Here is a 22,656-nt window from a genome sequence, read left to right on the forward strand (position 1 = left end):
CTGGAATTCAACTCATCCCTAGGCATAGGGATGGACCAAGGTTTCAATGAGCTTGCAAGTCCCAGTCCTCTTCTGCAATGCATGTTTATTTAAACCAAATGCCACTAATACTTCCTGGAATGCAGAGCTGTTGAATGAGTCTAATTGCTCTTGGCTCCCTTTTAAGGTGTCTGTGATGCTGCTGGAGACTTCTTATTCTTATCAGCTTGATAATACTTGCCTCTCGATAGCAGATTTATTGTTATAGATCAACACCTTCCACACTTCTGCTTTCTGTTCCTCTGAGCCCTAAGGAGATTTATGACTTTGCTGGTTTACGAAGCCAACAGATTTATTCTTCATGGATGACAAATCACTTTCACCTTAGCATGCTATAGCTGAAAGAATCCTGCACTTGGTGTCTGAGGACCTGGGTTTGAGTCTCAGCTCTAATGCTAACATGTTGTGTCATCTTGGGCCAGTCTCCGTTTCACAGAATCTCCGAGTCTGAAGGGACTTTACAGACCATGTCGTCCAACTCAAAGCTGAATTATAACACCCTCCACATGACACCACACGAATAACCATCGAGCCTTTGCCTGGCAACTTTTAGGAGAAAGGGCAACCATTTCCCCCCCACCCCCACAAGATAGCCATTAGATTTTGGGATGCCTCTAATTAGTGTTTCCTTATATCAAGCTTAAATTTATCCTTATGTAATTCTACCCATCATCAATATTTTGAACCTGAACTATAATCCTCTGTACAACATTTCAGCCTTTGCTTAGGGACTTCTAGAAGGGGAAACTACTATCTCCCAAGACAGCCTATTTGACTTTGAGATCCTTCTAGGGAAATATTTCTTTCTTTCTTTTTTCTTTCTGCTTTTTGGTGAGGCAATTGGGGTTAAGTGACTTGTCCAGGGTCACACAGCTAGTAAGTGTCAAGTGTCTGAGGTCACATTTGAATTCAGGTCCTCCTGACTCCAAGGTCAGAGCTCTATTCACTGTGCCACCTAGCTGCCCCAGAAATATTTCTTTATATCAAGTTTAAATTTCCTTTGGCAATTTGCACTCATCAATATTTCTGCTAATTCTAGCTTACCAACACCTCTTCATTCTTTTTTTTTTTTTGGTTTAGAATGGTCCAAGATGACTAGCTTTTAAAACATACATTTAAAAATATACCTTTATTGATATACTTTGTTTTTCTATCGATTTTCTATCTATTTTCACCTATTTATTCTATCTATTTTCACCTATATTTTCCCCATATTCCTTGCTCTACATTTCTCAGAGAGAGCTCACTTAAAATTTTTTTAAAGGAAAAGGGAAAACAATAAGAGGAAAAAAATTCAGCAAAACGGATCAATGACCGCATATGCAGTACCTCTCCTTCCATCTCATATCTTCTCATATGTCTTCTTTGGGGCAACCCCTTTTCTTTATAAATTTTCAACAGTCAGTTTTTATTATTTTGTGGTTGCTGTTCTTTCCGTTTACTTTGTTGTAGTCATTGTATATATAATTTTCCTGGCTCTTCTTAATTGAATTGCACCAGATCACAAAAGGCTTTCCACACTATATCATCATATTCACAATGTCTTACAACAGAACAATACTATGTTTCATTCATGTGCCACAGTTTGTCCAGCCATTCCCCAATCAATGGGCATCTACACTATTTCCAGTTCTTTTCATCAATATTTTGGTGTATATGGAGCCTTCTTCTTTTCTTTCTTTTTGTTTTTTGTTTTGTTTTTTAACCAAGACTTTCTTGGTGTAGGTGTATGTCTAGCAGTAGAATCTGAATCAAAGGATATGAATATTTTAGTCACTTTACTTGCATAACTCCAAATTGTTTTCCAGAATGATTGTGCTAATTCAGAATTCCAACAATGATGTATTGGTATCCTGGTCTTACCACAACCCCTCCAAGATTGACTATTCCCACTTTTTTCTCAGGAGGGATAACCTTTAATAACTTTAAAACAAATGTTATCAGTGTAATGGCAAGTATATTTCATTCAGTCTAGTTCTGTTTCCTGTCTTGTCCTAATATATAAACAAGTCAGAGGTAGGTAAGGTGATTTTTTTTCCATTTAGAAAAAATAATAGATTTCGCTTTTCTTTTCTCCAAAACTCAACTTCTTATACTAATTTAATCTAGAATTCCCTCAGTGTCCTAGGGAGGTTAACAAACAAAGTAATGGTATTCCCCTCTTGATTTAAAATTATTTTTTAAAATACATGGGATATATTTAGTCCCCAGAGATCCTACCAATCTTTGAGCCTCACAATCTTTGCTTGTCTTTTAATTTGGCTGATAAAGGTAATTTCAGAGGGTGTAGGATAATCTTATTTGCATTACCTACAGGGTTATTGTGAGATAAATAAGCTATTAAGAATTTTTTAAAAAAATATGGAATGTTTCACAAATTTGCTAGTTATCCTTGTGCAGGGGCCATGTTAATTAAGGTCTGTATCATTTCAATGTTAGTATATGTGCTGCCAAAGTGAACACAGATAAATACTTTACAGCACAGTAAAAAGGTGACCTCTGATAGAAAGGAGAGGGGCCAGGAGGCCTCAGTTCTAATGGCGATGTCACTAACTAGCTGTTTGTCCACCTGCAAATCACTTAACCTCTCATTTACTTCCCTGGTAAATGAAAGGTTGGTAATTCCTAAGAACCTACCCAGCTCTAGCATGCTATAATTCTACTCAGCATTCAGCTTGCTTTGTTTTGAAGCCACAGAGTTTCAGGGTATCTTAGAACATTGTGGGGAGGGGTATGAGAAGTTGAGATGGGGGTCAGGGGGAGGGCATTCCTCTTCTCAATGTTTGTGAATCATTTTGTTCAATGGCCCAAACAAATTTGTCTGAGAGGTGTAGGGAGGCTCATTCAAGTGGCCCATGTGTATAAATCAGGTTCAAGAGTCTTCACTGGGACATTAGAGTATTTTGAACTCTGCATACCAACAGCACCTGTCTCTGGGGGGGTCATACTATGCAGCCCTGTCTGGACCTGGGGCTCAGACAACTTGGGGCTAATTACTTCTAATTCCTTTAACTAATCATTCTCTGACACGATCTCATGTCTATCTGCCTTCCTGGTGATCCACTTTTCAATGTTCTCTAGCTTATGAATGCTTTTGCTAAAATGGGGTCCTCAGAACTAATGCAATAGTCAAGATGTGGCCTTTACCAGGGCTGAATGGAGCAGGTCTATTATCACCATGCTCCTTCTGGACTCTGGGGAACACAGTCCAAGTTCCTATCAGGTATTTTGGCTGCCATCTCAGACTGTTGATATAGACTGAGTCTGAGCCCATAGCACTAGAGCCCCAAGATCATTGCCAGGTGAAGTGCTATATCTCTAGCCATGTCTCCAACATCTTATATGTAAGTAGATTTTTTTTGAACGAGTAGAGAGCATCATGTTTATTCCTACAAAATAGATTTAATCCTTAAAATATCCAAAGTGTTTTTAACTCTGTATGCAAAAGTCTTTGAAACCATAGCGAATTTAACTTAAGGTGTGCAGAGTACTATCTGTATATTATTTAATTTGACCCTCATAACAACCCTGTGAGTTATCCTCAGCTTATAGATGATAAGCTAATCACTCTTAAAGACAAGATTTGATCACAGGGTTCTGTTGACTCCAGGTTCAAAGGCCTTACCACCATATCACATGGCCTCTCAGTAAGGAGCTAAGAAAGAAGATGAGGATGAGGAAGACAAGGAGAAGAAAGGCGACTACAAAAATATATAAAACACCACAATGATCACTCCAATTCCAGCGGCAACCTCCCTTGGCAAGTGAAAGCTCACACTCCAAATTCCTTTCTATAGTCAATCATGTTCATAGCATTTAAAATTTTAAGGGACCTTAGGAGACATCTATTTTACTGTTGAAGCCTAAAAGTGACTTGGCCAAGGTCACACAAGAGAGTGGGAAGGTAGATGGCACAGTGGATAGAGCACTGGGCCTGGAGTCAGGAAGATTCATCTTCCTGAGTTAAATCTGGCTTCAGACACTTACTAGCTGTGTGACCTTGGGCAAATTACTCAACTCTGTTTGCCTCAGTTTCCTCATTTGTAAAATGAGCTGGAGAAGGAAACCACTCCAGCATCTCTGCCAAGAAAACCCCAAATGGGGTTATGAAGAATTGGATATGACTGAAATGATTGAACAGCAAAAACACAAAGTAATAAGAGAATGTAAATGTAGGTCCACTGATTCTAAATACAATGAGGAAACTGAGGCTTAGAGAGATGCAGTGGCTTGGTGATGGTCACATTCTACTCTTTCCACCGGACCTCACTGTCTCTCAATATAGAGCACATGGGATGCTAGTTCATAGAACATAGATTATTAGAGCTTGAAGGATTCTCCAACAACCCTCTCATTATACAAATCATCTTATCCAAACCTCTCACTTTACACATGTGGAAACTGAAGCTCCAAGAAGTTAAATGACTTACACAAGGTCACACAGTTTGTAAACAGTGATTGCAGCAAGTCTGTGATGGACTTTTTAAAAAATCATATTTTAAAAATTCTATTCCTTCACATTTTTGGTTCTGAATTCTCTCCCTCCCACCCTGTCCCACCCATTAAGTAAGAAAAACAAACACTAGTACAAATATGTAGAGAGAAAGTAAAATAATGGGAGATGTCCCAAAGTGCGAAGGACTACCTCCAAGGTAATGGATTCTGATCATTAGTGGCCTCCAAGCAAAGTAGCTATTGTAAGGTGTTGGTGACACATTAGAAATCCCTATGATGCTTGGGCCTTACCTTCCTGCTTTTTTCCTTGTCTGAGATAGGATAAGATGATACAACCCCTCTCTTGTTGAATTATTAGAGCATCATTTGTAAGTGATGGTTACATCCTTCCAATTTACCTCACTCCCTGAAACTCAGAGGTCTGGATAACACCAAGGGGAACCAAAAACATACTCCTGGTATTGTTGTTGAGTTTGGAAGAGTGGTGCCCTGACCCTTGTCTAGGCTTTCACTCGGTGCACTCTATGTGCTCAGGGTCTTGGTAATCAATTAGCATGTTCCCAGAAACGGGACTAAAAGGGATATATCAAAGTAAGACTGTATTTAATAGGATTTAGAACTGTAAGAGACTTTAGAGCTCATCTAGTCTAATACTCTTATTTTATAGACGAAGTTATGAGTTCCGGCTAAATTGGGATTATAACACTTAGACTTCAAATTTCGTCCCATAGTGTTCTGGGCCAGGCCTAATTCAGGCCAGTCCAGTAACTCAGGGTTGGGAATAGAACACAATAAGACATTTGTGGATCATAAACTACTTATCAAGGAAAAGTTTTTGTTGTTGTTCAATCATTTTTCAGTCGTGTCCAACTCTTCATGACCCCATTTGGGGATTTCTTGGCACAGATACTGGAGTGGTTTGCCCTTTCCTTCTCCATCTCATTTTATACACAAGAAACTGAGGCACAGAGGGTTAAATAAGTGTCTGAGGCCAGATTTGAACTAAGGAAGACTAGTCTTCCTGATTCCAAGCCCAGCTCTCTATCTACTGTACCACCCAGCTGCCCTCAAAGAAAGAAAAATTTACTTAACCATAAAAAGAATCTATAAGGACAAAGTACTGATCCATGTAGATCCCTACTTCTTCTACAGCTGTCTTGGTAGCAATATCTAATCATAAAGGTATGTGTTTACCCATACAGCAGTGAGAATTTTGTCAAGTCTGAGGAGTTCTGACTCCTAATATATTGAGCCCTTTCTCCCTCAGAAGGCCAGTAAGGCACATTGATGGTTCAAGCCCCAGTCTCCCAGAATAGCCAAGTACCAAAGCTTAATTCCTAGCCCCTCTAAAGATAATCCAATCCAGCCTCCACAAGACAGATGCTGTTCCTACCACAACTAGCAATGCTAGAATAGGCATTGTGTGGGCTCAAATGTTTTACAGGATTGAGGGTTATTAACTGTTTTTTGTGTTATAGACCTTTCTGGCAATCTTGTTAAGCCTATGGACCCCTTCTCAGAATAATGTTTCTAAATGCATAAAATAAAATACATGGCAACCAATTATATTGAAATGGTTATAAACATATTTTTAAAAAAATGTTAACAAATGAAATAGGCCCAGGAGACAGAATTTAAAAATTATTGGACTATCTGAAAGCCATGATCAAAAAAAGAGCCTAGACATCATCTTTCAAGAAATTATCAAAGAAAACTGCCCTGTTATATTAGAACCAGAGGGCAAAATAAAAATTGAAAGAATCCACAGATCTCCTCCTGAAAGAGATCCCCAAAGGAAAACTCCTAGGAATATTGTAGCCAAATTCCAGAGTTCCCAGGTCAAGGAGAAAATATTACAAGCTGCCAGAAGGAAACAATTCAAGTACTGTGGAAACACAATCAGGATAACACAAGATTTAGCAGCTTCTACATTAAAGGACAGCAGGGCATGGAATATAATATTGTGGAGGGCAAAGGAGATAGGATTACAACCAAGAATCACCTACCCAGCAAAACTGAGTATAATCCTTCAGGGGAAAAAATGGTCATTCAGTGAAATAGAGGACTTTCAAGCATTCCTGATGAAAAGACCAGAGCTGAATAGAAAATTTGACTTTCAAATACAGGACTCCAGTGGAACATGAAGAGGTAAACAGGAAAGAGAAATCATAAGAGACTTATTAAGATTGAACTGTTTACATTCCTGCATGGAAAGATATATTTATAACTCATGGGGACTTTGTCAGTGTTAGGGTAGTTGAAGGAAAAAAATTGTATGTATGTATATATATAGATAGATAGATAGAGGGCACAGGGTGAGTTGAAGATTAAGGGGTCATATCTGGAGAATAAAATTAAGGGATGAGAGAGGATGATACTCGGAGAAGAAGAAAGGAAGAGGTAGAATGAGGTAAATTATCTCACAAAAAAAAAACCAAAAGAAAAGTCTCTCACAGTGGAGGGGAAACAGGGGAAGGTGAGAGGGAATGAGTGAATCTTATTCTCATAGGATTTGGCTTAAGGAGGGAATAACATACACATTCAATTGGGTATGGAAATCTGTCTTACCCTACAGGAAAATAGGGGGGAAGGGACAAAGGGGGAAGAAGAGAGGGGGCAGATGGGAGAGGGTAATCAGAAGCAAACACTTCTGGAGAGGGACAGGGTCAAAAGAGAGAATAGAATAAACAGGGGGTGGAATAGGATGAAGGGAAATAGAGTTAGTTTTTCACAACATGTCTACTATGGAAGTGTTTTGCATAACTGCACACATACAACCTATATTGAGTTGCTTGTCTTTTCAATGAGGGTGTGTGGGGAGGGAGGAAGAGAGAAAATTTGAAACCTAAAGTTTTAAAAACGTATGTTTTTAAAAAAATGTTTTTACATGCTACTGGGAAATAAGAAATATGGGAAATGGTGTACAGAAGTCTATTCTGCCCTACAGGAAAATAGAAAGGGAAGGGGATAAGAGATGGGGGGAGAGATAGAAGAACGGACAGACTAGGGGAAGGGATATTCAGAATGCATGCCATCTTGGGGTGGGGGGAGGGGTGAGATGGAGCAAAAATTTGGAACTCAAAAACTTGTGGAAGTAAATGTTGAAAACTAAAAATAAATAAATTTATATTAAAAAAAAGGTTAACAAATGTAAAGACAGATGATGTCCAAAGCCCCTTAAAAATCTTTGATTCTGGGATTCTGAATATGTCTATATATATATGTAAAAAAAGATGGTCTTTGAAAGTCCAGGATTTATATAAAGAAAAAGAGCCAAAAGGGATGTTAAACCAAATATAAACATGCATCTTTTTATGAGATCTGAACAAGTCCCTTCATTGAGTTTAGAAGAAGCAACTTTGTCTGAGCTGAAAAGTGGCTATACTTTAGGGGGCTTTAAATAGGTAAGTTATGGAGAAAGCCAGCAGTCTAAGAGTTGAGGAGTTCAGCAATTTGGATGAGTCAAAGAGAGAAAGCTAGCAGACAGTTAAGAATTCAACTCTAGTTCTTGGAGGAGAAAAGGAGATTTTTCTTCCCTCTTTTTCTCCCATCAGCCAAGACATCTAACAACAGAGCTACTCTCCCAGAAGGAAGCATCCCATCTGGCAGCTGGAGAGTCAGTTGAACAGAATTTGAGGAAGACCAGAAGCAGCTAGAAGATCAGTTTAAAAGAGTCTGAGGCATAGCTGAGGGAGCAGGAACACATACTCCAGGCATAGAAACTGAGAGATAGTTAATTTGGGTCCCAAAGTAGCTTCAAGAAGCATGAGTCCTAGCAGCAGAGAAGAGAGAGGGCTATGCACTCAAGGGAGAGTTAACTCTGATAAGCAAAAAGTTGAGCTACAGAGAGGATGTCATTGGAGAGAAAGGATCTTGGTGAAGCAGTGTAATACTGGAAGAGTAGCCCGAGTCAGCCTCACTAACACTGTACGTTTGAATCTATTCTTCCCATGGACTCTCTATGTATTTTGTTTTTGTTTTTGTTTTTTGCTTTTAGGTGATTGGGATTAATTGACTTGCCCAAGGTCACACAGCTAGTAAGTGTCAAGTGTTGGGTCTGAGGCCAAATTTGAACTGAAGTCCTCCTGACTTCAGGGCCAGTGCTCTATCCACTGCTCTACCCTAGCTGCCCCCTATGTATTTGTTGAGAGTACACCCTAGGTTTAATCATTGTTTTTACTATATTGTCTTACTAAATGACTTTGCTTTTGAACTAACGTGTCTATTGGATGATTATTAATGGGAAATACACTGGTAGGAGCATATGAGCTTTTGTAGTGGATGTCTTTTGGAACTTGAACTTGAGGTAGCAATTACCCTCTAGGTACCCGACTTACAAGTGTGAGTTCAAGTCAGAGGAAAATACAAAGAGAGCTCCTGAGATACACACATACAAATATTCACAAACTAACATTTATGTAGTACATTAAAGCTTGCAAAGTACGTTCCATATATTCATTCGATCCTCACAACAGTAACAGAATCTGAGATGGAAGTGATCTCAGCTTCCATATAGTCCAGCCCAGTAAGGGTGAAAAAATGAGAGGAGAAAAAGGAAGCGTAGGGAAGGGTCGAAGATTAGAGAGAACAGGAGAGGAAGGAAGAAGAGAGGAGAAGACCTCCAGGACTGACTAGAACTCCCTACACAGGATTTGTACTGGTGTGCAAAAAACCCCAAACGTGTTCTGCCTGCTACACAAATGCAGAACAGAATAGGAAAGGATAACATTTATTCTTAAAGCACATATGAAAATAAAAATAAAAATTTAAATAACATGAAAATCAAAATCACATATATCATGCTATTATAATTTGCATTGTAATAAATATTTCCAAATCACTTTTCACAAATTTCAATATTACATACAACAAAATGACACTGATTTTCAGTTTTCACCAAAATGTGAAATTTTTATTTTATTTGAGATCTTGTTTATTTGAAAACTAAGGCAGAAATATGATTAGAAATATTTAATACATTTTGTAAAAGATATACATAGGCTATTTAACCTTCTGTAATTAAAGACTAACTAAAAAGTTTAAAATATCTACTGCACTATAAAAAATAAAATTGTTCCCAAACTACAACTTTATTCATAAAAAACCTACATTTTAAAAATAATTCATAAATTGCAGCTGTGCATAATAAGATGATACAGCACTGTCAGACTGTGTAAGCACAGAAGCGAACATATGTAGAGTACAAAGTACTTGGAGATGTTCATTTGCAAGCCATCACTCAGAGTTGTGTATACATGGAATATGAAATAGATGTGTGTATATAGACATGTATTGTTAAGAAAATCACATTAAATATGATTATATTCTGTTCTTAATATATCATTAGTAATTCTTTGTGTTATTAGAGTCTATATTGGTCAGAAACTGACAGAATTTTGTCTATCATCATCATTTTTCGAAATTCACTGATTTTGCAATATATGTTAAAAAAAACACAATAGACACATAACAATATTATCTAGAAAGACAAAATATATACAACATAGTCAGGCCTTGGACTCCCTTCTGGATATCTGGATATATGTATATTTATGTGTGTATATATATGTATAGTGTGTGTGTGTGTGTGTGTGTGTGTGTGTGTGTGTATCCTGGTTATATAGGTGGAATACTGGATACACACAAGGACTGGAGTCAGGATGACCTAACTTCAAATTCAGCCTCAGACACTTATTAGCTGTGTGACCTGGGCAAGTCACTTAGCTTCTGGCTACCTCCATTTCCTCATCTATAAAATGGTGATAATTATACACCCTATCTCGAAGGTGAAGATGCTGTGAAGATGAGATAATATTGTAAAGTACTTTGCAAACCTTAATGTGATATAATAAGTGGTAGCTCTGTCTTCTTCTCTTTGGAGCTGAATATAGCCTACCCACATGGACCACCTCCACTTTTCCCATCTGAGCTGGAACACTTGCTTCTCTTTATCTCCTTGTATGGAGAAGAGAAGCCCCCAGAGTTTGAGGCCCATACCTGCTGGTAAGTAGCTGTATGACCCTGGGTAAGACACTGATCATCTCTAAATGTCCAAATCCACTCCAATCCAATAAACATTTCTTGGAACATATACTACATGCTGGGCACTGTGGTAGGCCCTGGGGATACAAAGACAAAATGAAAAATAATCCTTGGCTCAAGGAACTTACACTCTATTGGGGGTGTGGATGAGCAGACACTACAAATGCACACATATGTATATGTATAAATGTATCTAGATTTATGGATATATGTATATGCATATATGTATATATATACACATGTACATGTACACATACACATATATGTACACACATATGGATAGGGAGTGAAGGGAAGAAACAGGGACTATAGTGCAAACCAAAACACAAAATAACACCCACATGTGGTATGAACAGCTTAATTTACAAGGTTAATTATAGGAAAGAGCACACATAATCACACCATCTGAGGTGAGAGTGTAGCAGTTTACAGTTGTTTCTTCTCTTGTTCTCCATTCACATTGAGAATTAGCCAGCCTCCCTCCCATATGCTGTACTGTCACACACACACACACACACACACACACACACACACACACACTCTCACACCCATCCAGTATACAAAGTCCTCAGCTTACCACACAGAGACATAGCAACAAAAATATTTGGAAAGAGGTGAGAGGAGAGAGAATGAGAGAAAAAGAACAGGAGAGAAAAATAGAATAAGAGAGAGGGAATGAGAGAAAATGAGAGAAAGAGAAAGAGAGAGAGAGAAAGTGAGAGGGAGAGACAGAGACAGAGTAGGAGAGAGGGAAGCAGAGAGAGAGACAGAGAGTGGAGAGGAGAGAAAGAGAATTTCTGAATATTTTCTAATGAGGGACTCATTGGATAGGGAGAGATATAGAGGGACAGAAATGGGGAGAAAAAGTGAGTCACACAGATATTCAGCACAGGACCTTGCAAATACCATATACAAAGTGTTTATTGAATGAATAAATATAATGCATGCCATATCCAGGCCAAGACTCCCACCACTGACCCTGGCACACTAATTCTTGGTTGGTATTCACCTTATCTGGCCCAGAACCAGGTTCACTGCACCATCCCTGTCATGGCCCTTTTTTTAATAAATGCTTTTTTCATTCATTCATTCATGCATTCATTCATGTGTGCCACTCTTCCTCCCTTTACTAGCCTATAGAAGTATATTCTTTCTCTCACCCTCTAACTTTCAAATACAAATGATGGACCATCCTATTTCTAGGAATAATTATGTATCTTGTTTTTAAAATTGTTATTATGTTTTCTATTTTCAGGATATGACAGTAATTTTTGATAAATCTATATTTGTATTACTGAGTTAGTATTTGCCTAATATTTCATATGTTTGGTAGTTTCTGGTAAATTTCTCTTTCTTGAGAAAAACAGCCAAGGACAGGGACCAAAGCTGTGATTTAAAGTATGGGGAACTCTTGACTAAGAAACTCCCTCTATCAGTGCACATTGGCACCCTCTCTGTAACTTATCAAATCTGGCCTCAGACATTTACCAGCTATGTGACCCCAAGCAAGTCACTTAACTTTGTTTACCTTAGTTTCTTCAACTGTAAAATGGGAACAATAATTGTATCTTGGGGCAGCTAAGTGGCACAGTGGTTAGTGCTGGGCATGGAGTCTGGAAGACTCATTTTCCTGAGTTTAATTCCAGCCTCAGACACTTACTAGCTGTGTGACCCTGGGCAAGTCACTTAGCTGTTTGCCTTAGTTTCCTCATCTGTAAAATGAACTGGAGAAGGAAATGGCAAACCACCCCAGCATCTTTGCCAAGAAAACCCCAAATGGGGTCATGATGAGTTAAACTGAACAATGCCAGCACTGAGAAGTGACCTGTCCAGCATCACACAGCCAGTATGTGTAAGAGACGGAACTTAAACTCAGGTCTTCTGGGCCCTGAGGCTAGTTCTCTATAGTCCCTATGCCACATGGCCTTTCCTAAGATTTTGGGGACACCTGGTATTTATATGCAGGACCTTTTACCTCTCTGGGCCTCAGTTTACTCCTATATAAAACTGGACTAACAATACTTGCACTTTCTATGTCTTAGGCTTGCTGTGAGGAACAAATAATGTGGTAGATATAAAGCACTTTGTAAACCACAAAACTGCATATAAATATGTCATTAATATTATTCCTTTCTTCGAGTCCTCCTCCAATGCCTTGCGGGTAGTCTCAAAGTTTATGCCAACAGAACACAAGCTGGAGCAGTTTCTGCCAAGCTGGAGAAAATTTCAATATCTACCCACAGACAGACATGAATTTGATCAATCCAACTATGTTCAGAGAGTCTAATCCCTAGAAGACTGACTACCAAAAACATGTCTTTTTGTTTTTGTTTTTTAGCCAGGGTGCCTCTTAGCACAGTGCCTGGCATATGGTAGGTGTTCAATAGATCTTTATTGACTATTATTGACTATTGATTGTCTACAATTACACATGCTCCATTTTTCTCAATCTCAAAAACATCTTCACTGGCAAAACGCCTTCAGCTCTGGAATCCTCATTGCTATTATTTTGGCCAGTTGACATATACTTTTTCATATGTTGTGCTCCTATTCCCAACACTAAACTCTCTAAATTCCCAAATCCAGTATTTCTTGCAACTTTAAACAATGGGAAGAGTGGAAATTTCTTTTCTTCTCACACAGAAGGAGGTTGTTGTGTTTATACTTGGCAGACAGAAGGATGCTTCATTTGCTCCAAGCAAGACCCAAAGTTTTCAGATTCTTCCAAAAAGAGTTAGAACTAACGATTTTGGCACCATGGGCAAGCAGAACAAAAAGGTAGCTTTAAATAAAAATTTTAAATCAATTACTCAATCAACAAGCGTTTATTAAGTGCCTACTAATTCAATAGAGAAGGGTTTGGCAAGAGGCTCTGGGACACTGAACTATGAAAGGGATCATCCACCTTGTTGGTAGAGACACTGGGACATGGCAAAGCCACTTCTGAGGAGGCCAGTGCTTGGTATGAGGAACAAGAAGGGATGGTAAGAGAGTTTACCAAAGCCAGTGGGGGGAAGGAGTAGGGCATATAATTACTTCTTTGAGGGATTCTTAACTTGGAGTCTTCAAACTTTTTAAAAAATGCTTTGATAACTATTTAAACACAATTGTTTTTCTTTTTAATCTTACGTATTTTGTTTTATACATTTAAAAACATTATTCTGAGAAGGGGTTCATTAAGTTTCACAAGATTGCCAAAGGGGTCCATGACCCAAATAAATTAAGAACCTTTCTCTAATGGATCTGTGATCTCATGAATTTGACTTTTAATTAACTTCCTATTTTAATTAAGTGTTTTTGATAACTTGGCACTAAGCTCTATTCTTCCTACCCTGCTGAACTAGTGCAAGTGCTGCTAGCATCCTCTAAATTTTGGAGTCCTAGGACAGCTATGCTTCTAATGCCAAGGTGAGAGCTCCATTCACTTTGAAAGTTGGCTTGAAAATCAGTTTGTTCTCATGCCAAATAGCTTGGACTTAATGCACTGTAACAAAGGAAACTGCCAAAGACTTCTATGTGCTGACCCCAATGGAACTAGCAGAAGAGAAGCATTTAGTACACTTTGGACTTACCAGTTGTTAATGGGCTAAAGATAAATGCGTATATGTGTTTATATACATATATGTATGTGTATAATACACATATGTACACCTAGTTACGGGTACATATGGATATATGTTTATAGGCATATACAAATGTAATATTTGTGCACATATACAAATCTATTCACACATATACCTGAATATATGTATATATGACATTTTAAAATTTAATTTTTAATGTTAATTTTAATGAGTGGCCTTGAGGGAAGAGTTGGTGTCCAGTTGGAGTCCAGAGTGTAGCACTTATTACTCATGGGACTGTGGGTAAATTACTTAATTATTCTGAGATACAGTTTTCTCACCTGCCAAAGGGAAGAATAATACTTGTATCAATTCATAGGGTTGTTGTGAGGAAAGTGCTTTGTAGAACTGGAAGTGTTGTAGATCTGTACAGAGGAACTGTGACTTTTCTGTACATCTCCTCTAACTGAAGCCTCCACCAGAGTCCTTCTCCTCTGGTGTTTCATCATTGTGTTCTGGCAGCCCTGGGTTGTCAAAGGCTGTACCAATGAAAAGCAAACCCTAGCCTATCCTACCAAGCTGAAGACTCCAACTGCAAATCCAATCCCAGACTTTATCGCACAAGACTTTAAGCCACTGCTCTGTGCCAGGCACTATATAAACCTCAGGTACAAAGGCAAAGAAGGCAATTCCTATTCTCAAGAAGCTTACGTTGAGGGAGACAATATGTACATATATAAATATGCAGAATAAATACAAAATAAATACAAGTGAGTTAAATATAAGATGGCGAGGGAGGGCACTAGCACATAGGCACTTAATAAATGCTTGCTAAATTACAATAGTCAACTATGAATAACTTAGCTATTCTCAGCAACACAAAACTCCAAGACAATTCCAAAGGACTCATGATGAAAAATTCTATCCACCTCTGGAGAAAGAACTGAGAAAATCTGAATGCAGATCAAAGAATATTTTTTTTTAAATTTTCTTTATTTTTCTTGGGTTTTTCTCTTTTAGTTTGTGTGTGTGTGTGTGTGTGTGTGTGTTTTTACAACACTACTAATGTGGGAATATGTTTTGCATGACTGCACACACATAACCTTTATCAAACTGCTTGCCTTCTCAATGAGGAGGGAAGGGAAGGAGGGTGGGAGAGAATTTGAAATCCAAATTTTAAAAAACAAAAATTGAAAATTGTTTTTACATGTAATTGGAAAAAATACTTAAAAAATAAATGCTTAACAGCTGAGATATTGACTGAGAGACTGAGAAAGCCATTTCAATCATCTAGGTGAGGGGTGCTGAAGGCCTGAGTAGAGAGGAGGGGTTGAATGTGAGAGACGTTGCAGTTATGGATGACACAATTCAGCAACTTGTTGGTTATGTGGAATGAGGGAGAAAGGCTTTTGGTAAAATGCTGAGGTTAGAGTGACTAGAGACTAGGGGCATAGTAACTTTGATAGAAATAAGGAAGTTCAAAAGCACAGGAGGGGATAAGATAGAGAACCAATGAGACAGAAATAAAAGGACTTAATGTCTGTTGCCTGAAGACTGTCTACCTAAGTTCTGAGAGGCTTCTCACCAAGTTGGCAACAGAATTCCCAATGAGTCTTTACTAAGGCACAGAGAAGTTGCAATCTACATCAAGGAACCATACACACTGAGAATACACATATCCTTGAAGTCTATCTTAAATACTAGGAATTCTCCTTTGATGGATGTCTCTAAGTGGAGGCCAGATGATCATTTATTGGAAATGGTCAGGAGAGTGTTCGATGACATCTGTTCCAATTCTAAGGATGTGTCATTTTCACACACACACACACACACACACACACACACACACTGACACATATAGGTTTACTTGTCCTTTATGCTTTTGTTTTGGGTGAAATGAAACTTTATTGAGAATGTTCCAGTTTTATTTCTTATGTTTATCACTAATAAGCTTGATAATTAAGTTTGACAATAATGTTATTCAGTGGCCTTTTAGAGACAGAAGCTGTATACCAAAGCCCTTCCCTCCATTATATTCTGAATGTGTTCTTGACATACCTTAGAGAAAAGATAATATGCTTTTCTCAAAGTAACCATGAAATTAGAAAACTTCATACCACATTGTATACTTTGCTTTTATTTGTTACTGAATCATTTATCACTTTCCATTTCTGGGTGTCAATTTCTTCTGTAAAAATGAGGAGTATGGACTAGGTGTTTGTTGTTGTTGAGAGATTTCAGTCATGTCCAACTTTTTGTGACCCCAAATGGGGGGTTTTCTTGGCAAAGATACTGGAGTGGTTTGCCATTTCCTTCTCCAGCTCATTTTACAGATGAGGAACTGAGGCAAACAGGGTTAAATGACTTGTCCAGGGTCACACAGCTAGTAAGTGTCTAAGGCCAAATTTAAACCCAGATCTGATTCTAGACCCCGGTGCTGTATCCACTGCCCCACCTAGCTGCCCCATGTTCTTTAAGGACTCTGAAATGCTATGAGTTTCATTGGAGAAGCTGATAGCCTGTCATGAAATTGCTCTGATAGTGTATGTAATAAAGCCCCAGTTTTGGGACTGATTTTATTTTACTTGCTTAAATTGTATTGCATGCTCTTGGTTGTCCCCCCCTCCTTCACCCCCGCTCCTGTTTCCTTCATGTTACATCCTCTTCTTCCTTTTGTCCCTTAATTTGCTTAACACGCTGTCCTTGGTCTTCTTCTTTTTCTCTCTCCATTCTTCCCCCTGAAGATCTTACCCATTCTCACATCAATGACTCCTTCTATGTGATCCTTTCTTAATCTAAATTCTATGATTAGGTAAGGTTTGAGGAAGGAGAACATGTTTTTTCCTGCAGCGGAGTAGATTAGAATTTAGTGTAATCTGCTTCATCATATCAAGGCATTTGATTAAAGGGCTTGAATTCCTTAGTTACCTTCCATGACTTCTAAAAATGGGAATAAAGCTTCACTCAGGAAGTATTTGAAATTGTCACAGTGGTCTATCTATAGTATCAACTCTAATAACGTTGTTGCTGAAAAATTGTGACTGGAGTGAGTGACTGAAGATAGGGACTTTACATAAGGCTGTGCCACTAACTCTATGCCCTTTGGCAAATTACTTTACTTCTCTGGGCTTTAGTGTCTTCATCTGAAAAAGGAGGAGGTTGGATCAGAATGTATCTAAGTCCCAATCGGTTCTGGCATTCTATGATTACATCAGAAATTCACATATTCCATGCCATTCAGGATCCTCTACAGCATATATACACTCTACCTTTTTTTTAGCCCTATCATTCATAACTCCCTTATGCATAACTGTGGCCTCCAGGTAAACTGAGCTACTAGCTGTTCCCAGAACACACCATGTGGTTTCTCACCTCCACACTTCTCTTCATGCTTGTTCCCTCTGCCTGGAATACTTCCCCCATAGCTGGAATTCTACTCTTCTTCTTTTTTTAAGTTTTATTGATACTTTTTCCTTTGCATCGAAGTTATTTCCCAATATACACCAACTCCCACTTCATTGAACCTTCCCTTGTAACAAAGAACAGTTAAGCAAAAATAACAAATTACAATGACTATAGCAAGTATATTCAAAATTATTTCCCAAATGTTCTTCATCTCCTTACTGAGAAGAGGGAAATTCTAATTTTCTAAATCCTACCTGCCCTTCAAGACCCACCCTAATGCCACTTCCCCATGAACCTTCTCTGATTCCTCTTTCCTCCCCCACTGAAAGCTCTCCCACTCTCTGCAAATTATCTTGACTGGATTTCTCCTTTGTCCCTTTCATAACCTTCCTTGTATCATACACATCTGTGCATACCTCTTATACTTCCTAGTACAATATAAGCTCTTTGAGGTCAGGGGCGCTTTTGTTTTTGTCTTTGTATTCAGAGTACCTAGCACGTAGTAGGCACTCTATTGGATTGGATTGAACTAATTCCCAGCTAGGTGGCACAGTGGATAGAGTGCTAGGCCTGGAGTCAGAAAGACTCATCTTTGTGAATTCAAATCTGGCCTCAGACACTTATTAGCTGTGTGACCCTGGGCAAATCATGTAACCTTGTTTGCCTCGGTTTCCTCATCTGTAAAATGAGCTGGAGAAGGCTGTGGCAAAACATTCCAGGATCTTTGCCAAGAAAACCCCAAATGGGGTTATAAAGAATAGGACACGACTGAAAAACGACTGAACAATTCCCTTATCAACCCCCTCCCGACTGGTAGCATTCTTTTTCTCCTCTAGCCTTGAATAGCACTTTGTACCTCTCTTGTGGTACTTGTCATTTCCTTCTTTGCATTATGATTCTTTGTGTTCTTGTCTCATTCCACTCAAAGGCAGGAACTTGGATTTCTTCATCTTTTCATTTCCCTAGCAAGACCCTGCATGTTGCTTTGCAAGGTGGTCAATCAATGTTTGTTGAATGGAACTGAATTGAGCACTACCACCTGCACTTTTTGATTCCAATGGATGTTAGTTTTCAGTCCTACCCATTAAATGACTGTAGGTTTTGGTATTTCAGTCTCTTACTCATGCAGCCTCATTCTCCTCCTGTATGTGGGAGGAGCAGGTTGTCAAAAAGGCACAGAAGGAGGGGGGTGGGGGGTGGAGGTGGGGACATAGCTCCTTAATTAACATACTCTGCAAAGAGAAGCTTTGGAGCTTCCTCTCAAGTTTTTTTCTCTGCACTGTTCCCCCAGGGAAATAAAAGACCATTTTGCAGCAAAGGCTGGCGATCTAAGAATACCATTGGTATATAAACCCAGGAAACATGTATATACATTTCCTTTCCAGAAAGACAGGAAATAGAAAGAATTTTGGCAGACAAAAAAGATAGGCAGAGAGATTAGCCCTCTACTCATATCATGGACTCCTAGGCTTCCTCTCATCAAGATAGACAGACAGACAGATTGATAGACAGATGACAGATAGATGATAGATATGACAGATAGATGGTAGATAGATGACAGATAGATGATAGACAGATGATAGATCAATGATAGGTAGATTGATGACAGTCAGATATAGATAGATAAACCCAAAATCTCTTCCCTCTCTTTCCACTCCACTCACACAGCCAACATCTCAGTTCAGGTCCTCATATACTCTCATCTGCCTTTTAATTAGTCTCCCTGCCTCAATTTTTCATCTATTCCAACCCTAGCCTCCACACAGCTACTGAAGTAATTTTCCTAAAACACAGGTCTGCACATGTCACTATCATATTTAATGAACTCAAGAGGCTCCCTATTATCTCCATTCCATTAACCTTGTATCTATTTTACACATGTTCTGCAGACACCAGGGGTGGGGAACCTGTGGCCTCGAGGCCACATGTAGCCCTTTAGGTCCTCAAGTGCCACCCCTGGCATACACCTATATGTCAGCATGCCACTTCCCCCATTAGAACAGTAAGCTCTTTGAGAACAAGGTGTATTTTGCTTTTATCTTTGTACCCCAGGGCCTAGCGTGATGTCTTGCAGAAATAGCAAGTACTTAATAAATGTTTGTTGCCTGGTTGCTGAAAACACATGAATGAGTGAATGAAGGAATGAATGGCTAAACAGCTTGTATTTTAAGTTCAGTTTAGCTAGTTCCTGTTTTTAATCCCAGGAAGAGATGGTAGGGGTTTTGCAAACTCTGCACATCTTTGCAACATGCAATTTCTAAGCTCTGCTGTTTTGCCCACAAGTGATTGATTTTCAGTTTCCTTGCTTTGGTGGATTCGAATTAGACCCCATGGGCCAAACTTTCTGGTAGCATACACTTACAGAGATAAGGCCGCCTTAAAGCTGCCACCTCAGCAGATGAGCCACCTGGGGATTGTTCTCTGTATGCCACTACAGAATTAGAGGCCACAGCCTTGTAATTTGTACGCAGAATTAACTATCCGGACCATTATATACATGTTTAGGGGACATGGTTTGGAAAAGCATTTTAAAAGCCCCTTTAACCTTACAAGGGACCTTGGGACTATTTCAGATGCAGTTTGAACCTCTTGCATTTTAAAGACATTTTCATGCAGCTACAGAGGTTGATTTGGGGGTAAAGTTCTGCCTTATGTGGAGGCTGAGTAACTACCTAGGTAATACGATTTCAGGGGCCTCTGTCCCTCTAAATAATTCCTCCTTCCAACCCATCTACTGATGCTTGGAATAACCTTAATAGGGATAATTGACCTTTAGACATTGACCATTGACCTTAGAGATAAGGATGGAAATGCAAAAGAAAATTGGAAAGGTAACTGACAAATTCATAATAGAATCGGACTAGTGTCTGATATTTTATACACACACACACACACACACACACACACACACGTAATAAGTGGAAGGTAACTTGGAACCTAGTCTATTAAAATTGGAATGAATGTATATGAAGCACTTCTTCCTTTCCTGAAAACTCCCTCTTCACTCTTCTTTGAGGATCCCTGAGGATTTGGCTAAGGCGTATTAACAGGAGATGGAAAGAGATTCAGGGGGCAGAGCAAGTAATGGTCAAGGTCAGAAAGAGGGGCCATGATCAAGGATAAAAAGAAGGATGCCAAGTTGGCATCATTTCTACACCATTTCTTGCAAGAGCTAGCTGCTGGTTTGCTTATTCTTTTCTATGGACCTGAGACCACAGATGGTCAGAGGTCCCTGTCAATGACCAGACAACTATTACTTTAGAAAACACCAACTCTCTTGTGTTCCAGTTCACATCAGATTCCAAGAACCACAAACTGAGCCAAGATTGTTGGGTCCAGAATAGCTGAGGCTTCAATCTGAGGTCCTACACGTATGAGCTGAACCATGGAACAGTGGAACCCATGCGAACCACGCTGCTCACACTCTTGCTTCCTCAAAGTTGGGAGCCAAACTCAACATTTCCTAATACTCCTAGGTTCAAAGCATCTCATTGTAGAAGAGTAGCAGGTTCAAGTTCATGGGCTAGATGTTTGTTATTTGTGCTTTTATTGTTATTATATACTACCTTATTTTAAGAATTAAATCAACTATTAGCAGTATCCAAACATGTTTGTCTACTCTGTAGAAATAGATCCATCATGCCAAAATCACATGATTAGGGATTTTTGAAATATAGCAAGTGTAAAAAGGAGGAGAGGGTTCACCAGTGGGTAAGGGCTTAAGAACTGATTTCTGATGGGGAACCTCCATAGATCCGTGTGTAGATAGGTACAGATGTAAAACAAAATGGAATCTCCCAAGTCTTGCTCCTTCTAATTCTATTTCTGAACTGTCTGCATTAGTTACATATGGGTACTAGCTACCAAAGCGTAAAAGGCTGATTTTCATTTTTACCTGTGTTTCTTATGGTTTAAGTACCAGGTTAATAGTAATGCATATTGACGCTACAGTCTGCCACCTTTTACTTTCTGCTAATGTAAGAGCATAAGAGTGAGTTAGAGAGTAAGACCCTCTTTAAAGGTTTTGGCAAGGTGCCCACCAATATCTATGCCACGTCTGTTGCTGTGAATTAGCTGGGTAGCATGTTAGCTCGTGTTTTTTGACACTAATAAAATGAGCAAAATATACAGCGTTGTGTCAAGAAAATAACGGCTGAGTATGATGGCCCGGCAAGTCGTGTAAAAATCAAAAGTGATGGGCACTGAGTCAGAATTCCAGAATTGGAAAGCACTCCAGAGACTCCTTGTCTAGTGCATACATCTCTTGTACAATATCCCTAAGAATTGTCAATCAGCTCCTACCTCCAGGGACAGATCATTCCCTACTACTTCATAATACAAACCATTGCATGTTCAGATAACTAGGCAGTCAATCAGTAAGCATTTATTAAGTGCCTACTATGTGTCAGGCACTGGGCTAAGTTCTGGGGATACAAAGAAAGGCAAAAGACAGTCCCTACCCTTCAGGAGCTCACAACAAAATGGATTATCAGGAAGTTTTCCTCATATTGAACTAAAAGTTGCTCTTAGTTCTGACCTCTGGAATGGAGCCTAACAAGTATAATTCTGTGTTTGTGGAATTGCATTCTCCACAACAACTCTTCAAATATTTTAATATAATGATCATGTGTTCCTTACGCCTCCCGTCCTTAGGCTAAATAGTCCTAGTTCCTTCAACTAATCTTCAAATAACAATATTTCAAAACACCTCACTATCCTGGTCAGCCTCCTCTGAACGTGTTCCAAATGGTCAATGCCACAGTTAGAGTGTGGTGTCCAGAAATGGATACGACATTTCACATGTGGCTTGACCAGAGGAGAGTGCAGTGGAATTATCACCTCCCTCACTATGGACACCACTGATTCCACTGATTCAGTCTAAGATCACAATAGCTTTCTTTTTTTTTTTTGGCAGCCTCTCATATTGCTGAATCCTACTGATCATGCAGTATGCTAAAACTCCTAGATTTTTTATTTTTCACATGGACTGCCATCTAGCTAAAATTCTCTCATCCTGTACTTGTGTCATTGATTGTTTGGACCTACAAGTAGAGTTCCTTACATTTGCATAATGATGATTAAAGCAAGCAAGTCTATGTGTTACACCTGACAGTCTTCATGTAGTGCTTCATGTATGGAAAACAGTTCCTTT

At 38.9% G+C, this 22,656-nt stretch overlaps 1 protein-coding gene and 1 non-coding gene across 2 annotated transcripts in view; both read right to left on the minus strand.

The window, feature by feature from the left end:
- The window catches only part of ASAP1 (ArfGAP with SH3 domain, ankyrin repeat and PH domain 1), a 606,833-nt gene that overhangs the window by 579,748 nt on the left and 4,429 nt on the right, over nt 1–22,656 (minus strand). The gene's annotated exons all lie outside the window — the stretch shown is intronic.
- On the minus strand, nt 2,395–2,502 carry LOC144457261 (U6 spliceosomal RNA). The gene has a single exon (XR_013486583.1). It is a non-coding gene; the product is annotated as a U6 spliceosomal RNA (small nuclear RNA).

Source organism: Phascolarctos cinereus, unplaced genomic scaffold, assembly GCF_003287225.1.
Source record: "Phascolarctos cinereus isolate Bilbo 61053 unplaced genomic scaffold, phaCin_HiC Scaffold_4;HRSCAF=312, whole genome shotgun sequence".
NCBI classification, from domain to species: domain Eukaryota; kingdom Metazoa; phylum Chordata; class Mammalia; order Diprotodontia; family Phascolarctidae; genus Phascolarctos; species Phascolarctos cinereus.